The 6,985-nt window shown below is 30.7% G+C and overlaps 1 long non-coding RNA gene across 1 annotated transcript; it reads left to right on the forward strand.

The window, feature by feature from the left end:
• Positions 1 to 650: 650 nt before the first annotated feature.
• On the forward strand, positions 651 to 2,325 carry LOC109148869. Its single transcript, XR_002048899.1, has 3 exons — positions 651 to 1,065; positions 1,703 to 1,833; positions 2,026 to 2,325. It is a non-coding gene; the product is annotated as an uncharacterized LOC109148869 (long non-coding RNA).
• Positions 2,326 to 6,985: the final 4,660 nt, after the last annotated feature.

Consider the following 6,985-nt stretch of genomic DNA (forward strand, 5'->3'; position numbering starts at 1 on the left):
CCACTACAAAAAAAGCCTATATAGTGACGGATTTAGCGACGGAAAAATTCCGTTGCTAATGTAGCGACGGAATAGCAACATTTTAGTGACGGATTTAATTTTTTGAAAGAAATGAACATTTAGCGACGGATTAACGACGGATTTGCGATAGATTTTGTGACGAAATATTTCCGTCATTAAATACGTAACTAATCTTAGCGGTAAATTTTGGCGCAAAATATAACGACAGATTAGCGACAGATTATTCACAAGCTAACACAAAAAATTGTAAAAATTGTAATTGTTACAATTAGCGACGGAATAAATAATCCGTCGCTACATAACGACGGATATACAATCCGTCACTAAACTTTGCAAGGCCACATTTTGTGTTTATAATTTAGCGACGGATTAATAATCCGTCGTTAAACTTTATAATGCAAAAAAATGTTATGCTTATAATAAATTATAATGTAGCGACGGATATAATAATCCGTCGCTATGTTTTACACAGCTATTTTATAAAATCTAGCGATGGATTTCGAATCCATCGCTATTTTTAATTTTAAATAAATTATTATAATCCTAAATTTGTAACCCTACGTCTCAGTTGATTGGGGATTATTCGTTAAATAAATAAATCTCACTGCTTATAATACAACAACGAGAGGCGGAGCGGAAAAAAAACGAAGAAGAAGAAGAAATCTGAACACAGAAGAAGAGGATTTCCGATTTTGTTGCAGGAAATCGCAGCACAGAAATGGCGTTCTCTCTTCTTTTGTTTCTGAGTTTGATTTTCTGTGTTATTGTGATGCTAAGCCCCTACTTGGCTTCCGCGGCGGCGGCGGCGAGCGGGGACAGCGAATTGGTGAGCTGGATGATGCCGGCGGGAGGTGCAGGGGCATGGTGGAGTGCCTGTCGGAGGCGGAGGAGCTGAAGATGGAGAACAAATCGAGCCGGCGCATATTAGCCACCACGTGGTACATCAGCTACGGTGAGATCTCTATCTATCTTGTTGGCCGAATGCTTTCACCTGATATCATCAAGACTTTAATGGGCGATGACTTCGCTGCAGACTTCTCAAAGGTAGAATTCTCCACTATGTTTTCATGTTTCTTGTATGAGCCTAGTGCATTGTAGAAAATAGATGGTATAGGAGGTCTCATGAATTTGACTTGTCCATTCTGGTCAAATATAATTTTGACTCTATATAAAGATGGGAGTTAGATTAGTGGACAGTATTTGGTCACATTCTCCCAGCTAACAATTCTGGTGGGATTTAATTGCACATTAACAATTATAAAACAAAAGAATAACCCATTGGTTATAAAACTAGTTTATCCACTGTACTGAATAGAAAATGCTTTATTTTGTTTTATGTTCAGCTGTAAAGTTTGATAGGATGTGTACTGAATCTTTGACATTTGCTAAATGAGAAAGATTGATTGTAATTGGGTCTCTCAAATAGAATTAATATTTCTTTGCATCTGCAATGGTGTATTTAAAGCTCTATGTTCAACAAGACAACAACATGTGTTGACATAAGAGTTACCATGTGTAGAAGCATCAACTAGAATTTTCCTAGAAACTTCTGGATTTTGAATCTTTGCTAAGGAGTAGGATTTCCTAGCGAGTATACTTCCATAAAGAAAATGTTGGTTATGTTTTGTACTTTGTTAAATATTCTCTGGTTTGTCTATTCTTCTAAATCCCTGATGACCAGGTTTGCATTCGCGAACAAGACAATGAAATGTCAAGAAAGTTAATGGGCTTGCTTAGGAAGTACCATCAAAGTGATCAATCATATTATCAAATTATGTCACCTTGTGAGGCAAGGTGAACAACCCAGAGAAGGTTTTTTCCTACTCTATCATCTAGTTGAGTCCCCATGTTTCCAAGCTTTTGTGTTGTGATGCCATTCACTAATTGTTGCTAAGTTGTGGCATAATTTCCATCTTATCAGGGCATTTTTATCTGCCTTTTCAATTGGCAATCATCACATTCACTAATTGTTGCTAAGTTGTGGCATAATTTCCATCTTATCAGGGCGTTTTTATCTGCCTTTTTCAATTGGCAATCATCACAGAGTCAGGTGTTTCGTCCAGTTATGGTCCTTGATCCTTCGCTGAAAAAGAAGTGAAAGTGGGAGTCAATGATGCACTCGGGATCAAAGCCGTGAGGTTCTGCGTCTGTCTGGATGGAAGGAATATTAGGTAGACGCTATACACTTGCTTTGATGCCTGGAGAACAAACAAGAGTCAAGAAGGGAAAGGGGGGCAAAAGAAAAGTAAAATGACCATCTTTGCCTTTCATAATTCTGTGTTTAAAAATGTTGAGTTATATCTTCTTTTTTAAAGATTATGTGTATTGCTATATTTGGCACCATTTCTAATGATGTAACACTTCACGATGTTATACTTTTGTTTTTGTTATTGACATTGAATTTTTTAATATAATATATTTTGTAATTATAGTATTGAAGTATTATATTATAAATTTAATACAGGTATGTAATATTTTGATTAATCGATAGATTTTAAAAAAAAAAAATTAAAATTTAGCGACGGGCAAAAATTGTAGTAAATTTGTAGCTAAATACAATAAAGAACGACGAAATTTTTTATTGCTAAATTAGCGACGGAATTTTCCGTCGTTATTCCCTAACAAATTGGTCATTCGAACGTCGCGGAAAAGGAAATTTGCGACGGATATTTTTAAGTTTAGCGACAGAAAAATTCCGTCACTAAATTCCCCACCATTAGTTGGACATACTAAATAATCAATTTTTGGTTCCAATTAAAGTCCAACTAAATAATGAAGATATAATTCCCCACCATAGTTGGACATACTAAAAAAAACAAAATACATCTTCCAAAACCAAGTTAGAATTTGGCTCAAAAGATACATTTTAGTATTATTGGAATCCAAAAGATGTATGTCAAATCACGTAACTTACTACAGTTAGTCCGAAGAACCGAGCAAGATTCGTGGATCAATTAATAGAAGTGACTAAATTTTGGGAAGTGACTGAAAAACATGTTTTGCCAATGCAAATCATGAAACTTAGAATTATAATTGAACTAAATTATAAATTCTAAGAATTGTGATAAAATTATTATCTAATGGGTTAAGGGATTTATTGACATAAAACTTGCCTGTGGGCTAAAGTTTTAATTCTATTAAATCCAATTAAACCCTTATGATAATATTCTATCTCAATTACTAAAGAGCCAGAAGAATCTAGTGACATAAAACTTGCTTGTGGGCTAAAGTTTTACTCAATTAGATCCAACTGAAAAACGTTATTTATGATGAAACCATTATCAAATGAGTTGAAGAATCAAATGACATAAAACCTGCCTGTAGGCTAAAGTTTTAGTCAATAAGATTCATTGCTATCATTATGATAAAAACTTAAGAGATCATGTTCCATTTCTTAATCCCTGTGGGCAAATTAAGAAATATGACCTAAATTACATCATAAAATTAAACTTCATGATAGAATTGGAAATTATTTATAAATAACCATAAAGTAAATAAATTGATTTATTTCTATCGTCACTGATAAAACTACTAAACTACATTCCGATACATAATTGCCTGTGGGCTAAATTATGACCGTAGTCCAGTATTTCATCCTGATTAATTATAAAAATATAACGAAATTGCCTGTGGGCTAAATTTCATCATATTACATACAATTAATCACAAATGATATGTCCAAAACTTTATGTGATCAAAATAAACCACTTAATATATAATTTTAACAGATTAAGGATGTTGTGGCTACTCCCAAACCAAATTAAAATTATAAGATCACTAGACAATTATCAAATCCTTGCATAAACTTTATGTGATTAAAACTTAATAATCTTAGGTAGCTGAACATGCTGTAGCATTTCCTTAATTAACCAAGATTGAAAACTCAAGATATTTCAGTAAATTAAAGATGCTTTGGCTATTCTTTAATAAACCGAAATAAAATCACATTGGCAAGAAATACTTAAAATTTTGACAAATAGATTATACCAGATTGTGATGGGAAAATCTAAATATACTCCAAGGAAAGGCGGTTAGAGACTAAGTCTCACTGAAAACCAATTCCTTAAATAAAGTATCAATTTAAGGAGACTAATGGCACAAGATGTTCTTAATTCATGGCCATTAAAACTAGTATGCCTCACCGATTCATATATACTTAATGTATAACTGTTTGGGGTATAAACCAGTAAACTGTATGGTATACACCAGAAAACTGTGGGGTTCACCTATGATTAAAGCTTAAATGGTGAACTAAAAGTAGCGGACTAAACGTGCTTAAATTCAGGCACTACCGCAACTAAAGTTTATGCATAAGTCCAACTTAAATAGGAACTAATATAATTCCATCTCAAAGTATGCATTGCTAAAGGCATAATAAAATTGCATAATTTAAAACATAATATTATGCTTAGGACGAATATGCATAAAATTAAACATTAAACTCATATATTCTAAATAAAATGCATAACTTAAAGCAAATTTACAATATGAGATTTTAAAGTATAAACTTAATATTCAAACACCGATGAGTCCAAACCAAAAGAGACCCAACATTTTGAATAATAATGTACTGAATATATAGTTTAAAATTTTTAAACTATAAGCCCATGGTAAAATGTTTTAATGCATGAAGATCAAATTCATGAGAAATAACTGAATTTACAAATTCAAACAATATCAAACCAAAAGGATATGCTATCATTTGTAAATGAAAATGTCATAAACCCTAATTGCATAATTAAACTTAATATTATGCACTTAATGTGATCGAATGCATAAAACAATCTAAAGAGTATGAACCAACTAAAGAATATGAATTTAAACTAAATATTCATTTATTCATATACTTAACCAAATATGGGCAATCATAATTCAAAGAACTAAATGAATTATGGAATTAATGGCAAAAGTCATTTGCCTAGAAAATATGTTTTTTTTTTCCAAAATTACTAAATTGATTCAAAATCACTCTCCATAATCCAGTTGATAATATTATTATTATTAATGGCAAAATTGCAAATAATCAAAATAGCAATAAATAGCCATAATAATATTATCACATTAAGTAGGAGACTAAATATGGAAAAACAATGGTTAAAACCTCTAACACTTATAAATGTTTTCAGATAAAATTTTAAAAAATTTAATAAAATTTGAAGTCCGAAAAACATTAATTCAAGAAAACTATTTTCTTAACTGGAATATTGTCACATAAATTTATTTGAAAACAATTCAAGATACATATCTGAATACCATAACAATATTAGTGTCATCATTAATTAATTATTAATAGTAATAAGTAACATTATAATCACTATTAACATTAATAATAATGACAAATCAAAGTATGGTAATGCACCTTTTAATGTTTCCATTTTCCTAAGGGGGCGTTTGGTTCACGGAATCTTAGATTACCCAGGTAATAGGATTACCTCCAGGAAAGTAATGTGAGATGTTGGGAATGTAAGATTACCTTGTGTGTTTGGTTTGGATAGTGTAATATAATATTACCTTGTTTGGTTCAAGGTTATATTTTAGGTTATATGGATCAATTTACAATAATGTCCTCAATAATATATTATATATATATATATATATATATATATGTATGTATATATGTATAATGTGTGTTATTTATTTATATGTATGAATGTAATCGATGCTTAAATATTAAAAAATTAAATATATATATATTATTATATACATATATTATTATTATTATTATTATTTATTATTATTATTATTATTATTATTATTATTATTATTATTATAAGGATTAGTTAACAAGGGCAAAGTTGGTAATCTAAGATTACCTAAAAAATTGGAGGTAATCAATTACCTTGAAACATTACCGCCACATCAGCTTTCAGGTAATATAACATTACCAGGTAATCTTATAACTTGAACCAAACAAGGTAATATAACATTACCAGACTCAGATTACCTAGATAATCTAAGATGACCTGAACCAAACGCCCCCTAAAGATAAAATATGCAGCTAGTCCAAATTAGCGGTTAACTGTAACTGTAGCACTAATTATCAATAATAACCATAGAAGATAATTAATGGCTAACATTAATGATGCAAACCGCATCTGCCCATTGCGCTAACAACGATGACGATCCACAAGAGAAGAAAAGACTCCAGAATTCTCCCAATCTTCACTATCGGTGTCAATAAACTCGATGCGTCCAATGGTACGTTAAAAAATTTATTGGTAGGACTTAATTACCAACATTAATAGTCATGTAAAATGAAGTGGTAATCATGCCAATGTACCAAATATAGCAGATTACCATTAGATTATAATTATTATGAAAAGTAATAAAATGAGATTAGCCCCTAAACTTAATAACAGTAATTAATAATGCTAATTAATCAATAAGGAAAAATTTTAATTAAGGGATGCCAAATACTAATCTCAATTTTACCACATAATAATTAACCATGACTATTATGATACTTAGGGAGACTAAAGTTAAGGTAATAACCAAATTACCATTATATAGACAATATACCAACTATATTGCTTTTGCCATAAAATTAAAGACTTAATATTATTATTAAGGCCCTGAAAAACTATTGATAGATTAAAAATTTAATCGAACTTAAAAATAGTTATAGTTCTTAATGGCCAAAATAACAATTAAATCCTTAATGTCTCTAAACAGGCCAAAACGATAATTATAGCACTTAATCACTCAAATTAGGCACATAAACCTCAATGACCCAAGTGAATTATAACATGAATAAAAAATGGTCTAAGTACTGAAATAGACCCAAAACTTAATATTATTACCAACGATGAATACCAAAATATGGTAGTTAGTAATAATTAAAACTTAAGAAACATGTTATAAGGACTTATAATTATTATTAGAATATCAAACAAAATGGTGGATCCATACTTTAATGACCCTATATAGGTCCCAAATAGCTTGTTCAAAGTAGGTTCTAAAGTCC

This window comes from Ipomoea nil, unplaced genomic scaffold (genome assembly GCF_001879475.1).
Source record: "Ipomoea nil cultivar Tokyo-kokei standard unplaced genomic scaffold, Asagao_1.1 scaffold2144, whole genome shotgun sequence".
NCBI classification, from domain to species: domain Eukaryota; kingdom Viridiplantae; phylum Streptophyta; class Magnoliopsida; order Solanales; family Convolvulaceae; genus Ipomoea; species Ipomoea nil.